Genomic DNA, 24,869 nt, shown 5'->3' with positions numbered 1-24,869 from the left:
AGACAGGCAAACTCAACGACGCGGAAGTACCCAGACTATATTCTCCTAGTATGAGGGCACTCAGCTACTAACAACAAACATTGTACATAATTTCAAATGTTTGTGAAACTTTCTCGCTGACATCCGCTATAAAATAATGAAAAGTGAAGTTGCCGCATCAAGCACTATGTTTTATTACTACTTTACTGCTAATTCTACTTGCACGTTTGCAGGCAGTATCCACGTATAGCGCTGAATGTACTTGCAAAATTGTGTCGCTGTATGACACACAGTTCAGGATGTAGTAATCATAAACACGTGAAAAAACACCTTTTTCTGTAAACGGAGCCCCAATTATCCAGTCTATACTCAGCCTGTGTTTGATAATGAGAGCACTTCAAACATTTTCTAAACCTTTTATGGTTAAAGGCGAATATTTAACACACTAACTCATTTGTAAACAGGCTTTAAACTATTTTATACATGGAATTCGATTCTTTAAAGAATGGGAGTTACAAGTTCAGTATAACTCAAACTCCTGCTTCATTAAAGTAAGAGTAGCAAGTTTGTTTATAATTTAAATGTAGCTGGCTTGAGTGGGAATACCATGAAGCATTGTTGTGGTGATAGTTTGTTGTTAATATATAGACTGATTACAAGATTTGCTTGTCTTGTGTTAACTTCCAGGTTAACTTCCAGGTTAACTTCCAGGTTAACTTCCAGGTTAACTTCCAGGTTAACTTCCAGGTTAACTTCCAGGTTAACTTCCAGGTTAACTTCCAGGTTAACTTCCAGGTTAACTTCCAGGTTAACTTCCAGGTTAACTTCCAGGTTAACTTCCAGGTTAACTTCCAGGTTAACTTCCAGGTTAACTTCCAGGTTAACTTCCAGGTTAACTTCCAGGTTAACTTCCAGGTTAACTTCCAGGTTAACTTCCAGGTTAACTTCCAGGTTAACTCATTCTATATTCCTGGAGGTCTTCTCCTTGTTCGGTTCTATGGAACACTGTTGTTACTGAGTTTCTTCTACGCCTTGTGCACATTGAGAAATAGAGACTAGATTTTTCCCGTTTTTCCCGTTTTTTTCCGTTGTACTTGCACATGTTTTATCGGACAAAGAAAGCAGGAACTGAACGTTGCAAACGAAATAAGTAGACTTTAACCAACGGAAAAGTGCGTCAGATAGCTAGAAAGTGGCGCCTTTGATGTGGCGGAAGTGGGCGTGTGATATAAAGTGCATCTGTTTTGAACTCTGCTCGGTCGCTCGTGCTAGCGCGTCTGATATCTGCCCGCGAATGGACGTCGTACACTGCCGTGGAGGCCGTTTTTACTACTCGCACTTGGCGCTACGTAGAAAGCAGTGCTGGCGCAGAGCAGGCGTCCCGCGAGTAATGTGTGAGAAGAGCTGCTTCTGGACAGACGTTTACCTCAGTCCCCACACACACTCAAAGTAGCCTCTGAAGCATTTAAAGGGCTTTTCTTGACTTCTGGAGTAATTTTTCACTGAACAAGCCGATGCATAAATGAAGTAATCAGTGTATAAAAGGTTTGTGTGTGTGTGTGTGTGTGTGTGTGTGTGTGTGTGTGTGTGTGTGTGTGTGTGTGTGTGTGTGTGTGTGTCACTTTCCTCCGCGACTACCCTCTCGTGATTGTAGTGGTAGATCGTCCTTCGTCTCACGCTATTGGAAAGGGAGTTCGGTCGCGGTACGTGGCAGTGGGTGAGTGTAGCGAGCAACAATCTGAAATATGGAGCAATAAATGCTCTTTGGAAAAGCCATATACTCTTTGACTTTGGAATTTTGCCGTATATATAAAAACGCTTTTATTGTTTCATTCATCCGACGTAATACGATGCTTGCGCAGTTTCGTCATTCAGATGTTAATAACGGCGTTAATAACGACGTGTAGTATCGAACAGATCAGTTTTTAAAATCTCACCGTGTTTTCCTAAAGCGTACTTTACCGACGATAAACATAGGGCTAAGGCTCGTTTCACAATAATTCCTACAAACGTGATGTCATTTCCACTTCGCGCGCAATATCGACGACTGCATGATCGGCTATCGACTTTGTGACAAGGAAGAATATGAATATTATTGCTCCTCGATTAACTCTCAGCAGTTTATGCTGTCCATTTAGGTTCCTGCCTAACCACATACTCGCATATCGCTAGATATTTATTTAATCCTTCGTTCTCAGATCTGACTGAATGTAAATAACATCCAGTATAGCTGAATATAATTCTGTTACATTCATAAGAATGTAAAATGTTAACAACTCTAATATAAAGGAAGATTGCGTGTATCGGTATGCGAACCAACAACTTGAGACTCCAGAAACCACGACGTTACTCATTACGCTAGCACCTAACTATGCTATGTTTAGCTCCGGTCTTGGTTACCATATTCTACCTTGAAGGCTTGTATCGTTAATGCGTTATTAATTGGCATTTAATGCTAATGGTGATGTGTATTTTCAATGCTCCATTACATTGAAGCGGTATACCGCAAATTATAAAACAAGTGTTCCATTCTTAATTTGTAAATTATTGACGATAATAGCTTACTCCCAAGAGAGCACTCTTATAACAAGGGCATTAACCATTGATAAATAATTACGTGACATTTTACTATAGCAGTATCTATAATAATTCAAAGAATGACGTGTTCCTGTAAATCTCCGGTACGCGCGCATGAAATCTCGAGACCTGTATCGGATGCTAACAGCAGCCGATACTCAGCAATGCGGTCGCCGATATTGTGTGTGACGTCAAAATGGTCACGTTTGCAGGAACTGTTATGAAACGAGCGTTACCCTCAACACACACACAAATGAAAAAATCCAGATAAACTCAAAGATAAAAATAATCTTAACCAACAAATGAATAATCCAATGGTACACTATAGTGATTTCGGACATACATTTCGCTTATTCGTAGTGGGTATAATCCTTTCGATAATTTAGCGCGCTTTCGTAATTCACTTCGCTAATGCTTAATGAAATAAAGTAACTTCCTTTCCAGCTTTGTTCAAACACTATTATGTTAAAAGAATGTTACTAAACTAGCATTGGCCCCGTTGCGTTAACCACGGTTAAATGTGCCTGCGTAACGTAATGTTAATGCCAGTATGGATGGAGCAGGGTGAGGATTGTATAAGCGAGTATATCCATTAATACGGTAAAGTTTCTACAATCATAGAGAATATGGCTTTTTCTAAGAGAACGAAGTGTTCGGCATCACGCATTACGTTGATACTTGCCAACCACAATCACCCACTCACCACAGTATTTACATGTTGAGGACTCTGATCACCATCGTGAATGAAACAAAAATATTTACACATATACAGTAAAGTTCTTAAGTCATATATTATTTAGTTTTAGCTAAGAGCATTTATTGCTCCATATTTCGCAAATTTTTGCCCACCACACTCACCCATTGCAACGCACCGCGACCGGGCCACTTTGCTAACAGGAAAACACCGTCCGTAGTGTCCTTATTGATGTATATGTCTGTATGCATCTCATATCTATAATGCTACCTATGCCTTCTCCCATGCTGTATTGTATATTCTGATACGGTCAACGTCAGGTTTCCCAGCTAGTCGTAAATAATCACCACATCCTCTGTTCATGTCCTCCTTCCTGCAGACTCATTTGAATGGGGCTACAACTCGAGGCTATAACAGTTGCGCCGTAAGACCAATAGTAAGAAATGCGGCCGATGTAATCTGTTAATCACAATTTACAGAATCATCTGACTGAAGGCTACCAGAGCGATGTTGTAGAGCTTCCAGTTTCTCATTCGGTCATGAAATCTTCAGAATAGCTGGTTGATTTTATGTTCATAATGCCGTGAATTACTTTGTTTCCCCAACTATGGTGAACGGGCAAACATGCATTGCATTTTCTGCTCTACAACGGAATACGAATACATTGTAATGACCGCACCGGATAATTGGAGGGCCACCGTCTCTGATGATGCGTATAAATTGATGGCAGAGTGATGAGGCGATTTAGTTGGTCGTGTGTTCCAGATGATGCACCTGTTTACTACCATAACAAAAGGCCCAGTTGGTGACTTGGTTACGATTGCAGGTAACGTATCTCACAGGAACAAATTAACTTCTTTTCTATGCGTTTGTTACCGGGTCTAAAGACCTAGGTGTCGTGCGTCCAAATAATCTAATAATCATCGTGGAAGTCACTTCCTATACTCCTGTCTCCTGTGGTTCCTTGTTGTTGTGGTCTTCAGTCCTGAGACTGGTTTGATGCAGCTCTCCATGCTACTCCATCCTGTGCAAGCTTCATCATCTCCCAGTACGTACTGCAGCCTACATCCTTCTTAATCTGCTTAGTGTACACATCTCTCGGTCTCCATCTAAGATTTTTACCCTCCACGCTACCCTCCAGTACTAAATTAGTGATCCCTTGATGCCTCAGAACATGTCCTACCAACCGATCCCTTCTTCTAGTCAAGTTGTGCCACAAACTCCTCTTCTCCCCAATTCTATCCAATACCTCCTCATTAGTTACGTGATCTACCCATCTAATCTTCAGCATTCTTCTGTAGCACCCCATTTCGAAAGCTTCTATTCTCTTCTTGTCTAAACTATTTATCGTCCACGTTTCACTTCCATACATGGCTACACTCCATACAAATACTTCCAGAAACGACTTCCTGACACTTAAACCAATACCCAATGTTAACAATTTTTTCTTCAGAAATGCTTTCCTTGCCATTTGCCAGTCTATATTTTATATCCTCTCTACTTCGACCATCATCAGTTATTTTGCTCCCCAAATAGCAAAACTCCTTTACTACTTTCAAGTGTCTCATTTCCTAATCTGATTCCCTCAGCATCACCCGACTTAATTCATCTACATTCCATTATCCTCGTTTTGCTTTTGTTGATGTTCATCTTATAGCCTCCTTTCAAGACACTGTCCACTCCGTTCAACTGCTCTTCCAAGTCCTTTGCTGTCTCTGACAGAATTACAATGTCATCGGCGAACCTCAAAGTTTTTATTCCTTCTCCATGGATTTTAATTCTTACTCCAAATTTTTCTTTTGTTTCCTTTACTACTTGCTCAATATACAGATCGAACAACATCGGGGAGAGGCTACAACCCTGTATCACTCCCTTCCCAACCACTGATTCCTATTCATGTCCCTCGAATCTTACAACTGCCATCTGGTTTCTGTACAAATTGTAAATAGCCTTTCGCTCCCTGTATTTTACCCCTGCCACCTTTAGAACCCCTCTACCGCTACCTGACAGTCAACAAGCCACTGAGACCGTCTCCCCTAGGGTGCCAACTTAATAGCCCACAGGACATAGTAACCTTACATTTAAGGCAGCTCTAGTTATGAATTTTCAGGTAGTACATAGACTGCTACAACTTTCATCCAGCATAGGAACTATCTGCTTTGGCTCGTTCCGAATATTAGGGGACTCGAATGCCGCTGTCATCTCTCCGCGGGCTGGTAAGCCAGAACAGTACGAGCAGTGCAGTGTCGATACACAGTATAGTTCAGATTGCTATTCACTCGCGCAGCACCTGTCTCAAGAGCACACAGCTCTTGACAGAGGTCTTATCACCTGGCGAGTACGTCGCAGTCTTAAGAAATGATATCGCATGCGTGAGACGACGTACATGAACGCCTCCCTTGAAAGGTTTGTAAGATTTTTTTATTTTTGACTTTCACTTTTTATGATAGAATCTTGAACATCAGTTCACCAGATGCCACCCATAGCATCTGAAGATGGTCTTTGAAAACCAAAACCGGTCATGATTCAATCATAAAAATATGATTGAGTTAAAAATTAAAAAAACCACTTTACCTGCTCGGCAAAGAGAACGTTTTTCTAAAAGGTTTGCCTTGAGTCTATCAATTGATACTAGGGTGATTACAAAAGTAAGGTCTCTAGTTCTTCTAAAAATATGGAGAAACATCTATTTACAGTTAACTGCATACGATTTCGAATCTTGAACATTTTTTGCTATTTTTCCACGTAATCTCTTACTTCGATCGATGCATTTTTGTAAACGCTGTACCAGTTTTGTACGCCTACGTCATGCTAGCCCGCTGCCAAGCTACTGAAGAAGCGTCGGACCTAATCTTCCTCGTCGTCGTTTGACGGACGGGCGATGTGGGGGCGAGCATTGTCATGCAGAAGGCTTATGCCCTCGCTGAACAGTCATATTCTTAATCGCTCGTCTGAGTTTCTTTGTCTGACAACACCTGTCGGCATTTGTTGTCCCAGGAACCATGAAGTCGACCAGCAACATCCCCTCTCGATCCCAAAACACAGTGGTCATGACCTTACCGGAGACTATGTTCTGAGTTTCGGCGGCTTGGATGAATCCAGATGCCGCCACTCACATGATCGTTGTTTGGTGTCAGGTGTGAAGCGGAAAGCCCAGGTTTCATCATCCGTCACTACTGAATCTCGCATGTTGTCAATTTCATCCGCATGGCGTTGAAGAAATTGGTGTGAAGTTTCAACCCGTTGTGGTCTTGCGCTAGTATTCTTGGAACCCATCTTGCGTACGCCTTCCAAAATTTCAACACTTCAAACTCGAGTGAACGGTGTTTCTAGAAACTTCAACATTGCAGAGCTTACTGAGAGTGATCCTCCGATCCTGAAGCACGTTTCGATCAATCTTTGCGAGTGCCTCTTCGGGATTTGGCGGTCTCCCGCTTCTTTCCTCGTTAATTTCAGTACGACCACCTGCAAACACACTACACCACTATACACACACACACGATACTCCAAACACTTCCGTCAACGTCTATTGGTTTAACGCCTTTTGCACTCAAAACCTGAATAACTGAGCGAACTTCGCTCTTGGTGGTAGTGGCTAACGGAAACTCCCTTAAAAGTCGCTGCCACACCAAACACAGGCATCTAAAGCTAGCGAAATGAGGGATGCTCAACTACCTGACCTACCGATAGATGGCTCTAGCGTCAAGCTACCATGATCTTTTGCGAGTCCAGGTGTCCAGGTGTCTCGGGTCACGCTCAACTACAGGATCAAACGATAGATGACTCTACGGTCACGTTACCATGATCCTTTGTGACGCCTGTAATACGGAGCGACAAAAAATTCCAACTCCTGCTTATTCTATAGTCTGATCTATGAATGATGGCTGTTAGCGAAGATCGAGATATGGATGGGGATTGCACTGTTTGCCGGTTTCAAGCGACGATTGCCGTAAGCGCATAGATGTGCTCTGCGCTAGAAAAAAGCGTGGTTGCTGCAAATTATGATTCTCACTTGCCTGAGCGGAATTTGATGCTTATCTCTACCATCGACCGTGACAACTCGCAAGAAATGGAATAAAACTGTACTGAATAACTCGCTACGATCGCGTTTAATGCTCACGATGGTAACCACTTTCACAGCAGAGATCTGAGAACAGTACTGAACGCATATTGGTTGTCGGAGAATGCGTGACGTAGATGCGCAGAACAGGCTTGACCCAACTATAGTGAAAAAATCTTGCAAGGAAAGATTCCCTTCCTAGTTCCGCCACACAGTTTCGACCTAAATTCTGTAGAACTGGTCTGGAATCTTGGAAAGAATAAGATCTGTAGTTGTAATGCATAGAGAATCTCGCTCGCTAACCCGAAAACATATAGGCTGATGCTTCTGCTGTTAACAAATGTCACCTATCCTGAAGCAAGCTTTTCGACGTAAACCGTTACGTTAGCGATTTGCGCGTCATTTTTGCTCCTTTTATATTCAAGTAGCTTTTCTGTTGGTTTCCTAAGACAGAAGGAACCTCCTTCCAAATCTTTCCACCAGATAAAAAACTTCAGTGAGTAGGTATTGAAACCAGGACCTTAACATTACTAGCCAAAAACGGTAGTCGTTACGCTACGACGTCATTAGCGATATTTGGGCATTGTAATTATAAGTAAACTATTACAGTATGGATCAAGACCGTCACATACACAAAAATGGTGTGTGATAACTATTGGAGAAGAAATACTTTGACTGGCAAGGGAACTAAAAATATAACAAAACCACTCGGAATAGATTCAAGCAAAGGATCGGCATTATCATTCTCGACGAATCAACATTCACAGCTATGAAAAAGAACTACATCACCAGAGAAGATAAGTTAACTGTGGTTTTGACGGATACTGCCAGTGAAGAGTCGTTAGCAGCTAAATTAAGGTATACTGATACGTACTGTTTCTGTTGTCTTAAATGGACGCCTATTTATGTGGCGTATACAAACACAGGCGTCTACAGCTAGCGGTAGCTTGACGCTAGAGCCATCTATTGGTAGGTAAGGTAGTTCAACATCCCTCATTTCGCTAGCTTTAGATGCCTGTCACCAAGACTGAAAGCTCCAGCGGATGCGCGGTGGTTTCTGTAAAGAGTAAAGGAAGCGAGGGAAAAAAGAAGACCAATAGCCACCCCCTATTGACCTCCAGCGCTTTGGAGACCTTATTTGTGGGATTACCATCGTACAAGTAACATGGCATTATGAGCACAATAGCTGGCGATGATCATCGGCAGGTGTTACGTAACTGCTGTAGCCTTGCCAGATAGCAATGGCAGCGTCAGAGGTTCCGGAAATGTGTCCCCACCACCCAGACAGCCAGTGTGTCTTCTTCCTGATTACCTGGCGGGGCAGATAGCAGCGGCACTGGACGGCGATCAAGATTCGGCTGCGCGTCACACGTTTCGTAACAGGCGCTGGCGGGCAGCACTATATACTGTCCGTGTCGCACTGCGAGGGACCAGTCTGTAGCAGCAGAGCCGTTAGTAGGCGTTCACTGTCGAAGACGGCGAGACGCCTCCGGGACTACTGACGAGGCAGCGAAACCATCACGCTACACGAGGTACGTCTAGGCTCATCCTGGAGGCTGTCCGCGAAGTGTTTCGTAAACCGTGACCATCCACGATCTTCAGTTGGGTTCAGTGAATGAAAAAAACTGGAGTGTACTGCACGCAGAGTCTGTGCACGCAGTGTTTCTAATAAAGACTGCGTTGAGGAGTTTGGTTAAACTTACCCTCTCGTCGTGTTCGGTTTTGTTCGACACAGAAACAATATTAATTCATACTAACTAAAATTAAAAGCTTCGTAAAAGTACATCAGATTTCAGTGACGGATCTTTGAAGTAAGCTTGTAGGCGCAATGATTGGGCACGTATATACAAAGGTGTCGTAACCAATAAGTTCATTCTGCGTCGCCAGAGATGTACGCATACTTGATAATTTATTCTGCCAGTCCTTGGTTTTAAGAATAACTGATTAGGAGTGCGTAAATTATGGCCCACACTGAGTGAACGCATGGGATCGAATAAGTAGAGAGAAAAAGATGCATACGTATTGTACGACCACTGAGAATGAAACTTTCAAAGCGAATTAAAGTAAAGACGGGATAAAGTACTAACGTGCAAGTTTGTTACAACAAGCAACTGACGATGGACGCATAGCTTTCGAAGAAGATTTCTCAACAGGGAACTCCATTGTCGGTATGTCATTTCTCCTGGTGAGATCGTTGTGAAGCAATGTTTATAGGATTCGGAATACTACAAATCTCGTATCATATTACATATCATGTTCTTAGAGGTCCATCAGCGAAGTGTAAGATTCAAGCCTTTACCAATGATCTCCAAGTAAGATCTCTAACCGATCAGCAGCAATGTAGAAGCCAACCTGTGAATCCCTTCGATCCATTAAAGCTGACTTACGAGCACTAATAGAGATGATTTCCCCGTGTACAAGCAAGCTGCACGAGCGCACAAACAAAATTAATTTTAGATGTCAGTTTTTAATTTTCATTTAATACTGAGTGTTGCCTGTTGTTTTCTCCTAATGATTCTACGGCTCACTGCAGGCAATTAGATAAATGGTAATAATGCAGCAATAAAATACAAAATATGTTCCTTTTCGTATATTTACATGTAGGCTTACCAATAAAGATTTCATAGATACTGCAGTCGAGGATTACCGCTTATCCAATTATATAAGACGTCGGGGTTTTTCTACACATAACGAGCAGTTTAGTTTCTCTTTACACTACCTGTCGCTTCTACGACATGTTAGTATTTTAAATGCCATTCTTCATTTGCTTAGAAAAAATGGCATTGGTAAACTTAGTATCATACATTTTCTCAATAGTCACAATAAAAAAAAAATGTCTGATCTTCAGCACTGGTGTAGAGAAATATACCAGGACTCATTCCGAGAGTCCAAGCTGTGCTTCACACTAGACATGCCTTCTGAACGAGTGACAATTTTTTGGCACTGCTTTTTCAAGAAGGGACATTAAATTCGTAGCTAGACTATACCAGGTGCAGAAGTCTGAAACCGGAATTTGGTTGCAATAATTAAACATCTGTTGTTTGAAACTGATAAACAATATTTTATTCAAAATAATCTCCATTGCTATTTATACATTTCTCCCACTAAAAACAGTTATTCTTTCGAGGCGAACCAGTCAGCAAGCAATTTTCGTAAATTTTCATACGAACTGGAGCGTAGTTAAGCGAGAGCGTGTCCCAGTGATACAAATAGGTGGTAACCGGACGGAGCCAAGTTTGGAGAAAAGCCGCATGACCTGGAATTTCCCAGCTGAATGCCTCGATCGTTTCCCTGATCCGTTTTGCTGTGTGTAATAAGGCATTATCATGGAGCTGTATGACTTTGTTTTGCCTTCTCCCATAATCATGTCGTTTTTAACGTAATTCTAGAGTTAAATCGATAAATTGCTGTTGGTAGCGATCAGTGTTAACGGTTTCACCAGGTTTTATCAGCTCATAAAAGATGACACCCTTCTGATCCCAATAAACACAGAGCACTGTCTTCTTTCTAAAGCGGTTTGGTATTGCAGTGGATGTCGATCGTTTGCCTGGATTCATCTATGATTTATGACGCTCAGAATTCTCAGCATGTAGCAGTTTTTCATCACCTGTCACTATTAGATGGAGAAACGACTTTTTGTACCTGGCGAGCAGCATTTCACAAGTGGTCTTTCGAATTGCTTATTGCCTTTTATTCAGTTCGTGCTGACCCATTTTCCCACTTTCTGCACCTTACCCATAGCTTTCAACCGAAGAGAAACGGCTTTCTGCGTCACGTTCAGTTGTTCCGCGAGTTCCTGTCGAGTTTCGAGTATCATCTTTATCCAGTAAGGCCCGCAATTCGTTGTCTTCAAAGTCTTCCGAAGTAACCTGCAACAAATAAACGTTAGGCATATTGGCCCATAACTTAAAACCGCACTTCTGTTTCATAAGACGTGGAAAAAAAGACTAAGTTGTGCCAGCAGTCCACGCGATACGAAAGAGAATTTACTGCAGAGACAGAAGGACGTTAAAAGGCATGGAAGTAATAGACAGCGAAAAGTAGTCTAGGAAGGTGCGACTCTGTAAGGGTTATAGATTGAACCTATAAGGAAACAAGCGGGTGAATGAGGAGCTTCGTTACGCCCTACATTGTTACGGCAACATGTGTAAGTTACTACATTGTATTGTATTGTATGGAACTGGGGACCTAGAAATGACCGAGAGGCTTCGTCCTCGCCGTAGCCCTTAGTGGTTCACAACCCCCACAACAGGCTACAGCAGTCCACCCACCCCACCGCCGCCCCACACCGAACCCAGGGTTATTGTGCGGTTCGGCCTCCTATGGACACCCCTCCCCCCCTTCCGGTAACGTCAGACGAGTGTAACATCAATGTTTGCGTGATAGAGTAATTATGGTGGAGAAAGTGTTTGCACAGCAATCGTCGACATAGTGTAACTGAGGCAGAACAAGGGAAACCAGCCCGCATTCGCAGAGGCAGATGGAAAACGGCCTTAAAAACCATCCACAGACTGGTCGGCACACTAGAAAACAACACTATTCCGCCCGGAAAGCAGTGCCTATGACCGCACGGCTAACCGGGAAGGCTAAATTACTAGATAGTTCGTTCCATAAGCTGATGACAATGATGGAGAAACTTTAAACAGTGGTTAATGTTTCTATGTGAGCTATGGAGCGTCTTGATGGTCTAGGTTGAGCTTAAGAAAAATTGTATTATACAATCATGGTCTCACAGTATTTTGTTTGAAGAGATAACCGGTCTCGATTTTTGCAGCCATCATCAAATGTACGAGGAAAGTAGGTGTTGCAGAATTTGTGAAATACGAACAAATTACATGGAAACGCAAAAAGAAGTCACTTCATTATCTTAGAAGAAGACACACAACACTAAACTAATAGCTGCTCGTGTGATGTATATACAAAGCTTCTGACATACAGTCGCCAGTAAATTCCTCACAAATACTACTTAACTTTTAAACTACGAATATCTGATCGAGAAGATTTTTGCGTGCATTGTCATATTTCTTTCATGCAAAGTGTTATCTGTCGTATCTGATAAGAGCTGATGACTGTGTTTACAGTTCCACGTGCAGGCAAATCGTGCTTTTCGCACTCTGTTTCAAGTTGATTGGGATCAGCCGGAGACGTCTGCCTAAACGATTAAAAAGTGGGTTAAGAACTTTGAAAAGAGATCGTCAATGAAGATAAAGAAGTCTGGGAAACCAAAGATAGGATGTAACCTCAGAACATAGAGCGTGTAAGAACTGCAGTCGAAAGCTGTCTGCGTCGCTCATCCCGCTGGGATGGCATTAGGGATTTCTAACAGAATAGTCTGGCGGATTTTACACAACAATCTATACTATCTTCCTTAAAGGATCAAAATTGTCCGGGCTATTAAAGAAAACTGATTGTTAGACGGAGACGGTTCTGTGAAATGTTGAATTTACTTGATGAAGGCGAAGACATTGTAAACAATTTATGGATAAGTGATAAAACCCGTTTCCATTCATCCGGTAACGTCAACAAGCACATGGGTTCATGTGAATCACTGCAACATTAGCTCTTCTGTTCAACAAAAATTGCTGCGTGGTGCGCTATGTATTCATCAAGGGTCATAGTTTCTCGAAGATGATCTAGGTACTGCTAAGACAGTGACTTAAGAGAGATTCAGACACGTTGGAAAGCTTTTTTATCCCCGACTTCCTCAGCACGAAATACACGAGGATATATTTTTTCAACAAGATGGAGCAACCTCCCATATGGCAAGATTAAGCATGAATTGTGCTAATGATTTATTTCGAAATCAAGTGATCTTTCGAAGTAAAGGCGTCGCATGGCATTACTGTCTATCGGCCTTACCATCATGCGACTTTTTCTTGTAGGGTTAACGAAGGAGTATTGTATCATCAGGAACGGCTGATGCATTGAAAAAAGGATCCCGCAGGTGGTGGTTCAAATCCCACTGGCAGTGCTGCGAAATGTGATGAATAACCTCAAGGCTCGTCTGGAAAAATGTGTACGCCTGAACGGACGTAATTTCGCTGGAATTACTTATTTTAATCTTGGTCGCGTTTACTTAATTTTCTTGGTGTTTTTATGTAATTTGAGGCGCTAAAATACAATTACGAAAAATTGATTGGGCCTTCTACCAACTTCTGGAAATGGCTTTTTGCTTTGCCATACACTGCATCTGTAGAAAGTTTTTTGTTTTTGAAGTGGTACAGCCAGGAAGACAGATCGTATTTAACGTTCCAGGTGGAGCTGACAACTGCTTCCTATGTGTATACTGACGCTGGTCATTCTGCGAAACGAAAAATTGTAAATGACGCTGGAAGTAACTTTGTCAGAGGTTGGGCGATATAGAAATGATTCTGATTGCAGACCTGTGCAGGACTTGTGACAATGAGCATTCAGCGAATGCGTGCTGCACTCGAAAAACGACATCGGATGGAATTGGAGCCTGAATATGTTCGTTGGGAATTTCCGTCCGTCCAAAAAGCTTCAGCAGTCATGCTCGACTGTAATGAACTACTTGCCATCGATCGTACCTAAGACGTAGTTTGACACGTCCGGCGGAAGTGCAGGACAGGAAAGCCGAAGGTACCACTAGCTTGTGCAAAACAAAACAAAAATTCTCATCTTGTTTGGCTAAGTATTGCCTTGCTCAGATATGGCATGCGAATTTAATGAAGTTGTGGCGACTAACTCCTCTGATGTAGCGAATGCTGTTCAAATTTTCATCAATATGTTGGTGACGTGATGGCTCCCCATACCATTCCATATTATGCCATTCAACAGTGGAAGCCACCGTTTTGTAGTTACCACTGCCACAGTAGCGCCTAGCGGGTATGCGGCCATTACTGCATGAGAGATTGAAGGATGATTCGTCAGAAGTTTTATACTTAATTCGAACGCAGTTTACGAATGCGCTTCATTTGTGGTGCCTTCGCCGGTTTCCCTAACGTTGCTGCCATGCGTCTGGCGCACTTGTCTAGTATTCAACAGACTCGTTAAACTGGGGACTTCTGTTTCTCAAAACCGTTTGAGGAACGCAACGTAATTTAGCAGTACGACGCATACACTATAATCGTACGAAAGATGAGCTAAAGCGGTGACTCGTGCACGCTACCCTTGTCAGAGCGCTGGTGGCCACGTTCACGTGCTCGTTCCGGTCTTTGGCTTTCGGAGTTCCTCGTCGAAGCTATGGAAGCCGTGTCACCATTTCGTCTTGAAAAAGGCAGTGTCGGGAAGTGGACGCAGGCGGGACCACAACATCTCATAATGGTGCGCTCAGTACAAACCGGAATGCACAATAGCAAATTCGTTTCTAGACATCGGTCATAGTGGTCTGTTGGAATTCGGATGCCGATGTTGCTGCCGTAGAGGTCGACTGCTGATACAGGTGCTTGCTTTCTCGTTTCCAGTCATTCATATCTTCAGTGAATGACCTTGGCATAACATCCAGCGTAGATGGCGCTTGCGGGTCTGTTAATCCACCTCTTTGCAGTAGTAACCACTTACTGACGCGGCACTCTTCTGCGTGCTCAAAGTTACCATGTATATGCATGTTTACTCTGCAGTTCACGATTAAGTACCTGGCAGAAGGTTCTCTATCGTTCCAATCTCCAACAGCGTGCGCCAAAAACGAACACTAAAATCTCTCTGAGTGAGCCCTGATTTATTTTATTTTGATCATCATTTCTTCCTATGTAGGTGTTCAAGAAAATATTTTCTTTCTCTCTGAGTACAAAGTTGGTGATCGAAATTTCATGAGAAGATCCTGCCGCAATGAAAATCGCCTTGGTTTTAGTGATTGCCAGTCCCAATTGGCGTATCACATCTGCGGCACGCTCCCCTCATTTCGCTGCCCTTACTCAAAGTTCCCACACTGAACAGCAATACTCCAGAAGATCGTGGACAAGCGTGACGTAAGCAGTCTCTTTTAAGTGTTTTGCCAACAGTTCGCAGTCTTTGGTTTGCATTCACCACGTTATTATCAATGCGATCGTTCCAATTTAAGTTATTCGTAATTGTAATCCCTAAGTATTTACTTGAATTCACATCCTTTAGATTTGTGTAAGCGAAATTTAGCGGATTTGTTCTAGTAACAATGTGGGTGAGTTTACATATATCTCGTCTAAATTATTTACTGTTTTTTTATCATCTGGTCACTTCATAAAACTGTAAATGGCAGCGTCATCTGCAAACACAGTCGGAGAGGGCTGTTCAGATTATCTCCTGCATCGTTTATATAGAACAGGAACAGCAGAGGACCTACAAAACTTCTTTGGGGAACACCGGATATCACTTTTGCTCTACTCTGACGTTCCGTCACTTACTACGAACTGTGACCTTCCAGACAGGAAATCGCAAATCCAGCCGCAGAACTCAGACGGACTCCAAATGGTTCTGAGCACTATGGGACTTAACTTCTAAGGTCATCAGTCGCCTAGAATTTAGAACTACTTAAACCTAACTAACGTAAGGACATCACACACATCCATGCCCGAGGCAGGATTCGAACCTGCGACCGTAGCGGTCGCTCGGCTCCAGACTGTAACGCCTAGAACCGCACGGCCACTCCGGCCGGCCGAGATGGACTCCATAGCGTCGCAATTTGACCAGAATTCGCTTATGAGGAATGGTATCAAAAGCCTTGTGAAAATATAAAAATATGGAATCAATTTGACATCCCCTGTCGACAACACTAATTATTCCGCGAGAAAAGTGTATTAGTTGTTTCACAAGAAAGCTGTTTTCTGAATCCGCGTTGGCTGTTTGTCAGTAAATCGTTGTCAAGGTAACTCATCACTTTCGAAAACAGTGAATGCTCCAAAATCCCGCGGCAAATTGACGTTAGAAATTTTGGTCTGTAATTCAGCGGATGACTTCTATTTCTTTTTCTCTTTTTACTAATGTGACTTCTGCGTTTTCCAGCTTTTAGGCAAGGATCTTTCGACGAATGAGCGGATTTATGTGATTTCTAAGTACGGAGCGACTGTTTGAGCATACGCGGAAAGGATCCTGATTGGTATACAATCTGGACCGGAGGCCTTACCCTAATTACGTGGTTTAAGCTGCTTCGCTACACCGAGGATATCTAAGTTACTCATGTTAGCAATTGTTCTTGATTTGAGTTCTGGAATTTTACTCCGTCTTTCTTGAAGAAGAAATTTTGGAAAACTGTAGTAACTACTTTTAAGGCACTGTCATCCGTAACATTGTTATTGCGCAGTGAGGCGTATTGATTGTCTTTTTATACTGGTGTACTTTACGTACGACTAGAGTATCTTCCGATTGTCTGCCACGAGACAGTTTCTCTGTGGAAACTATTAAAAGAATCTCCCGTCTTAGATTCATTAGAACTATTATTCCTGCATTTTCTAGTTTTCAGTGAGGTTAGTGTTCAAAGGGAGAGAACGACAGAGTGCGGAGTGAAACTGGTGGAGACTCCAGATTGACAGGTTGGCTGTTAGGTCCAGTACAACCCAAGCGAACATATGAGGCCATAATTGGCCCTGCAGCAGTGTCCATTAACCGGTTACGTGGCATTAGTATGGCCGGGGTTTTCCTAGTGTCAGTTTCCGTTCGTCGTCCGGTGCGTGACGCACAGCGACGGATCTGTGCGTGCGAAGTGCGAACCGATACCGTTCGTTGCGTCACGAGCGCGTCGCCTGTGATTCACGTTCCTGGGCAACGGGCGACACCAACGAAAACAGACTTCTTCACACTTGATAGTCGTAAAAGGACCAGTGTAGCAATGACAAGCCGGGTAAGTTCGATGCTTCATACAGCCTGTGTTTGATGCTCTGTTTTTGTGAACGGTTCATATAATTGCACAGTGACATCAGACTTAAAACCACTTGCGATGTTCACGGCTAATGCAGTACCCGCACATAACTTTATCGTAGTCTGTTTCGACGGCAGAATGAACGTGTCAGCAGCTTCACCTAGCGGAGCTGCTGTTTAGTGCAAGCAGACTAGAATTGTTGCGGCTGGTTTTGCTGTACGAATACGTATGCTGGTGACGTAAGCGAGCAAGTCAGTCTTAACAAGTGTTTATTAGAAATTGATAAGTGAAGTTGTAGATATCGGCGACAGCTATTACGAACAGTCAGTGCTATGTGCTGAGCTCTCCCTCGAGAAGTCACCACCGTACATAAATTATAAAGTCAGGAATTATAGAAGACAGTGAGTGCAGCGTCTTATAAGGCGTCGCCTTTGTGTGGTACGTGAAGATGATACGTTAAAACAAAAGCGGTCCAGTCTTCGGGACTGTTCGTTTTAACGTGACTACTGCATCCTGACATACTACATATAGAGGGCGACACCTAACACGCCCTCCCCATGACCTTTCCCGACTTCGTAATATACTTGGATGTACGGTAATGGGGGGGGGGGGGGGGGCGGAGCATAGCACATAGAAATGGCGGATTGCTCTGCAACTACAATAGATATCGTGAACACTTCAGTATTTATCACATGTGTGTTTCAGATTAGTTCCGTAAGATAAAACTTAGGTCTGTGGTTTGTTTTACCGTATCTGGAGACATTGTAAATGGAAAGAAATCTGTAACACGAATGAGACTATAACCTAAAATTTTAAAAATCTTAACAGTACTTTCGTGGCTACAGAATTCGAACGTAAATAGACTTCCTATTACCTCAAACCTCTCAATATACCTTGATTTTTAATGTCTTTATCCTACCTGACAATATAGCAGTTGTCAGTTGTGATCTCATGTTTCAAGAATATTGCTTAAAATATTTGCCCCAGAACCGAAGTCTGAACTGAGCGAATGGGTCGACGTGGCGCAGTGCGAATACTGGGAGGGTTCCTACGAATAGGACGCAGCCGATTTCATTCGTTGCCCTGCTCCTATAGGAGCTCCATCTCTAATGACCTTCTCATCGACGGGACGATATTCCATTCTTGAAAGTAGTGACATACACTTCCGAAAAACAAAGAAATTCAAGGAGATGTATTTAGATTGCCCATTCGCATAAATGTTAACAAAAATTTCAGGAAGAGAAAGGTGGTCCCAGAAAGAGCTTTCAATGCTTGAGCACATTTAAGCCTCTGTTAACGCTGCATACTGCCCGGCCGTTCATTCTTTCCCCAGCCGTTGTTCAGTCTCACATGAATATAAATTACCATGGTCGGTCATTTCTTGGATATATCACATTGTAGAACGTTAACTGCGTGCTTACATCTTTCACTCAAGATTATTTTTATTATTTTAAACATAGTGTTGAACCGGTAAAACATAATACTTTGTAATAATTGGGTCACGAGGCGTTGCTAAGCGTTAGAGCCTTCTTTAGGATCTGTTTCCTGAATTTCAGCTTCGCCTGAGTAATGGCAGTCGGCCCGGTTGTACTTGGCTCCAATGCAGGTGGTAGATGAAATTTTTAGCATCAGAATATGCGCTGCAAAGGGAGGAAAGTTGATAACGCACAGTTCATGACAACACTTCAAGCTGATCTCCTGGGTTACATCCCCACGGAGTGAGGACAAGCGATACTGTCGATGGTGGTGACACGAAAGCCGGCGGCCCCAGTGGTGCTGTTGCAAAGGATTGAGCTCCGTAGCACCACCAGGTTTCTCTCTCTTCTGTCATAATTTTACAACATATTTAAACCGCACGTTTCGTACGATGAAAATAACCCAGCTTGGCTGGAGATTTTTTCGCCTTCCTTGCTGTCAACGGGAACAGTGTAACACGCACTTCTAAATCTTTGTTGATCTGGCGTGGATACGCAACGGTATTCAGTCACATATTGTTTGTTCCACCCTAGTATTTGCCCGGTGATTGATGTTTGAGGGTCTCTAAGCAATATCTGTTCATTTTTTGATTTGATATATAACATTGTCCTCTAGATATCGTACGAGTATTCCCTCGTAAGTTTTCTGTTTACCGTTACGCACGAAGTGATTCGTCGGCCGTAGAGTTTTGCCTCTGGTTGCGTGTTTTGATGTTAGGACAACTAGTTCCGATATCATTAGCTGTAATATTACTTGTGCGATGGATACGTACACAATTGTGTACTTCATAGATTAAATCAAGACTTTCAATCTGAATGAACATAGCTTTTCCTAAGAACTACGGTGATCCCACCTACACAAGTCCTAGAAATTTTTTACAAAAAGAGCACATGCAAACTTTATTAGTTCGTGCGCGTCAGTTTTGCGTATTGTCCGTTTTTGTAATGTTTGGTATGTTCTTTTATAACTCTATTATGCAAAACAGTTTCGGTGCTAAACTGTGTGTGTTCTGCTTTGTGCGCACAGGTACTCTTCTTAACGCTGCACGTTGCATTTTGTAGCTTAAAGGACTATTCTTATTGCTCTTCATTTCCTGTGATGTCAGCTCAAGATAAGCTTTGACGTATGCTACATGTATACTCGTTTTTTTAACAAGCAGGGGCCTGAAGATGGCATAATGAGATGCTGAAACTGGTCGTGTAAATAAAATAACTTCTGAAAACATACGGCTGCTTGGTGACTTTCGTTTGGTGAAAACGCATTTTTAAATGTCGCTAAGTGCCGGGCATGCTACCTAAGCATTTGGGAGGTGTCAATGAGCTCTGAATGGACGACTATCTTTCCCTGGCGGAATCTTCCAGCAATTCCGCTTGTGAAAACAGATAATCTTCAGACTATGGGTCGAGTATTTCGGACGAACTAATTTTGGGTATTGGGCTGCGTCATTGTAAACTAATAAAACAACTTAGTTGCCAACGTTTCGGCCGAGTTGCTGAGGTTCTCTTCAGAGAGAACCTGAGCAAGTCAATTGAAATGTCGGCGACTTAGTTGTTATTGTAGTTTATAATGACGCAGCCCAATAGCCAAAATTATTTTATCCTAAATGACACCGGCTGTGGAAGCCTACGATCTTCAGAGATGAGTATGCTGACGCCCAGTGAGGGCGCCGATAACTGTGCTGAGTGCCTTTAGTCAGTCACTACTTTTCAACGACCTCCATGTTTTAGACCTTTCACGATGTAGCATTTTTAAACGTTGTTTCGGTTAGCACGTTCAGCTTCAGTGCCTGCCTGCCTGCCTGCCTGCCTGCCTACCTACCTACCTACCCACCCTCCCGTTACAGTAAGACACCACGAGTAAAGAGGCAAAATCCCGCTGACTGTAGAACATGGCAAATGGACAGGTGGTCAGGGGGGGGGGGGGGGGGCGGCACGATACACAGGGTGATCCTCGTGCAGGCCGCTCGATATGAGGGCTAGCGTGCGTGGCTGCGGGTCGTTGCCCTCACCGCGTGAAACGAGCGATAATTTGCATATCCAGAAGCGAGACGCAAAGTACTCGGTACAGACTACTTGAGCTGTTTTTTACACGGAACTAAATACCATAGAGTAAGAATATCTTCAGCGCTAAATACAATTAATGGCGTCAGCCTTGCTTTCCTCCCAGTCACGTGATTAGTACTGCGTTGACGGTTCCTCGTAAGCGCTCTGCACATTTTTAATGTCGTTAAATCTGTAGTATTGTCAGATCTCGATTGAAAGTAGTAAAAGAGCTAAAAGCAAGAACGAATTTCTACCGTTCCTGCCAATGACCACGAAACGTCTGGTCTTTAGGCTACCGGTTTCGATCAAAAGTGAGCATCTTCAGATCTACAGAAAAAATCAGAAATTATATAAAACTAGTGAACAGATTACCTCTTAGAACAATAAAATATGCCACAATCAAAAATTATTACTTTGATATGAAAACGTAAGCTTAAAATGTGACGAGGCATGCCTGTTTTTTGTCAAGTCATCAGTCTTCTGACTGGTTTGATGACCTGTTTTATAACGTATCCTAATATTATAAAGCCGTAGTGGCATCACCATAAAATATACACAAAAATCAGCTTAGCATTGCCGTACACACTTAAAATTCGGTGAAAACTAGGTCACTGTTCTAGCAGTCATACCGTGTCTATCACTACTGTTCATAACAAACTGCAACACAGTAGCCACAGCGTATGTTTGTGCCGTAAGATCGTTAATGCCGCTATTGTAAGTCTACACACATTCGTCGATTATTAAGTCGTACAGTGGTCAATACATGAAGAATACAGTAGATATAGTCTACAGTGGGCCCTATATGTATGTTGTTGGAGTGATAATGGAGTGTAATGATTAAAAACTTGAATAAATTTAAAATTGTTAAAAGGAAATGCTTAAGTGATAATATTTGATTTTGAGACGGCGTTCTTGTCATTTCTGATAAAACTTACACAAGAAAAAATTCATGGAGATAATAATATAACATAAAATTGATAGAATAACTAGGAAAAGAAGTAAAAAGATGAAAAAAGACTAAAGTAATCGTCGCAATCTGTTGGCGTAGTCGCCAGAATGTAGCATAGATCAGAAGTCGGAGTAACTTACCCGCTGGAGGGCCTCCATAAGCTTATTCTTGTGTACTTCAGTTTTTATCTAAAACGACCACAGGGGTGTCTCAGAATCGTGTATTATCACGTAATCATTTCGTTTCAACTATTTAAAATTACACTTTATTCGTGTTTCTAATTTTCATATTTTATAACTGTAATAATTACTCATTTGGCTAGCCCACTATAGACTTTACCTATCGCAGTCTTCATTTATTGACTACTGTAAGATTTTATGATTGAGGAATATATGTACACTTACAGTAGCGACATCTAACTATCTTACTGTACAAAACGTATTTTGACTACTGTATTGTAGTTACGAACAATAGCGATAAACATAGCATGACTGCCAGAACTGCGGCCTAGTTTTCACCATATTTTAGGTGTGTACGACGATGCTAAGCTGGTTTTGTTTGTGACGATGTGTGTGTGACTTTATAATATTGGGACACGTTATAAAACATGTATTCCTCGTCATACATTAAGCGTATGTTTTCACATCCATCACAACAATAATTTTTCATTATGGCATATTTTGTTGTTCTAAGACGTAATCTATTCACTAGTTGTATTTAATTTCCCACGTTTATCTGCATTTCTGAAGATAATTGCTGACAGAAACTGGTGGTAGCCTAAAGGTCAAAAGATCAGTAGTCATGAGCAGAAATAAGGGAGATTCATTCCAAACTTCCTGTATCACTGTTTTAAGCCGCGGCCATGTCGCAACTTGTGAAATGGAAGAACATTTCACTTGTTTGCGACAAATTTCGCGATTCAGACATTGCTAATTTTTTCCTTAAGAGAAATGAAAGGACAGCCACTGATATGTTTCTTCGGTTTTGTACTGCACTCCCGTATCGTATCGGTACACGGGTCGAAGCCGTCTGTCCACACTGTGAGGACGTAATGGCATCTAAGTGGAGGAAGACACAGACGGCGGAAGTACTATGTCATTTTCTAAAACTGCTTCATCGAGGACGATCACACTGTAGTTCCTCCTTTAAATCGTCAAATGAACGTCAAAATGACTGGTGAAATAAGTCACCATGGGACAGAAAAGGAAATGACACCACTCAACAGAGGTAAGGAATACCAATAAGATTCTACATAGAATATACGAAAGGGCTTTTGCTTTAAGATGAGCAGTGTACCGTAGATCGCTATACGAGCGAAACGTTCTTACTGATTGAGGGGAAAATAGCGGAGATCACTCCCATTTTCCAAGAAGTCGCCGAAAAGACTCACGGACGAGTAAGAGTATAGCTCCGACGTCGGTCTGTTGTTCGGTTTTGGAATATGTTTTATGCATGATTATTATGACGTTTGTGGAGTCAGAAAATTTCTGTAGGAATCAACAGAGATTCGGGAAGGCGTTCCACACAGTTCCGCACTGCCGCCTAAATTAACAAAATAAGAGCGTGCGCAATTTCATACCAGCTGTATGACTTGATTCAAGTGTTTCTGCCAAACAGAGCCCAGTATTACATTCCCAACGGAGAGAGAACTTAAGCCGTAAAAGTAATTTCGGACGCATCTCAAAGGAGTGTTAAGAGACTGTTACTTTCCACAACACATGTAAATGACCTAGTGGATAACTTTGGAAGTTCCTTGAGACTTTGCACGCATGAAGTGAAGCGAGAATATTCCACGACGTCCCACCACAAATACGGAATTTTCTCAACCGAAATTGGTCGGAAAAAATGTTGCATCACTTACTGGATGCACCTCTACTTTTCCGTGTCTCGTTTTTGATTGCTGCTTGTGTATCTCTATGAAAGTAAACACTTTCTTGCTCACTGCTTAAAAGCTTTCTTACTTCCAGCGAACAACTCGCAACTGGTACGAAAAAGGGGAAGTAACAGTGGTGCACAATATTCTCTGCCACAGACCGTCCGTTAGCTTGCGTGGTATAGATGTAAGTATAAGAAATTAAGCTGATGTCAAATTGCAAATTGGCTTTCTAGTACATCAAGCGGATAAGTCCCGCAAATCGTCGAATTTAGAGCTGTGGCGTACTGGAAATAAGCAGTTCATCATATATTTAAATATTTTTAGGGGGAAATAGTTGAGTTTTTAGTTTCCGGTGCCATACCTCCAACTAAAATATCAATCTTAAACACCCAGTCTTCACGTCGTGGGTACGAAAAGGCTTCTACACTTTCCTTTTGCGACTATTTTGCCACAGTGGTTTGAAGAGGTGTATAATCCAGAGCCACCCTCCCCCCAATAAACCATGTACCGTGCCGTCGGTGAAGTGGCTTGTGTGCCTTAGCAATAGAGAGAGCGCACGGTAGGTGCTACCACATCGGAGGGGTATCTATTGGGAGACCAGACAAACATGTGGTTCCTAAAGAGGGGCAACAATCTGGATGATTGACTGATCTGGCCTTGTGACATCAGCCACAACCCCTTGCTGTGTTGGTACTGCAACGCCTGAAAGCAAGGGGGAACTACAGGCGTAATTTTTCCCGAGGGCAGCCAGCCCCACTGTATGGTTAAATGACGATGGCATCCTCATAGGTAAAATATTCCGGAAATAACAGTCCCTCCTCCCCATTCGGATTTCCTGGCGGGGACTACTCAGGAGGATGTTATCAGGAAAAACAAAACTAGCATTCTACGGATAGGTTTGAGGTTATAGCGGGTAATTAGTGAAGTTTGGTGATGGGAGGAAAAAGACTTCTGATCAGGTGTATACAAAGTTATAAACAGTCAAATAGGGGTAGTGCAAGAGTGGATTTAATAATGAATAGGAATGTGAGTGGCCTAATATGAACAGCACAGTGATGACATTATCATTGCCAAGACAGACACGAAGTCCTCGCCTGCCACAGTAGTAAAAGTTGGCATGCCAGCTAGCTCCACAGATGATGGAGATGGAAGAAATGTATGATGCGATAAAAGAAATTATTCTCATAGTTATGAGTCGAAAATTTGTGATGGACTAGAATTCGACAGTAGGAAAAGCAACAGAAGGAAAAACGTTAGATGAATATGGGCTGAGGGAAAGAAATGAGAGGAAGCTGCCTGGTAGAATTTCGCACAGAGCACAATTTAATCACTGGAATACCTGGTTTAAGAATCATAAAAGAAGGTTGTATACGTGGAAGACACTGCAATGTGTCAGACTGATTATATTATGTTTAGACAGATTTAG

General features: G+C 42.3%; 1 protein-coding gene across 2 annotated transcripts in view; it reads left to right on the top strand.

Annotated features, from left to right (window-relative positions):
* LOC126262967 (putative ferric-chelate reductase 1 homolog) overlaps positions 1-24,869 on the top strand; it is a 359,981-nt gene that overhangs the window by 217,304 nt on the left and 117,808 nt on the right. Inside the window, exon 1 of one of the 2 annotated variants that reach the window (XM_049959918.1) lies at positions 8,708-8,842. The exons of the other annotated variant lie outside the window; for it this stretch is intronic. The gene's annotated coding sequence lies outside the window, so the exon portion shown is untranslated. Of the gene's footprint in view, positions 1-8,707; positions 8,843-24,869 lie in introns of those variants that run through there. 2 annotated transcript variants of the gene reach the window in all.

This window comes from Schistocerca nitens, chromosome 6, assembly GCF_023898315.1.
Source record: "Schistocerca nitens isolate TAMUIC-IGC-003100 chromosome 6, iqSchNite1.1, whole genome shotgun sequence".
Taxonomy (NCBI): domain Eukaryota; kingdom Metazoa; phylum Arthropoda; class Insecta; order Orthoptera; family Acrididae; genus Schistocerca; species Schistocerca nitens.
The sequence above is the reverse complement of the archived record's forward strand: the minus strand, read 5'-3'. Positions and strand labels throughout refer to the sequence as shown.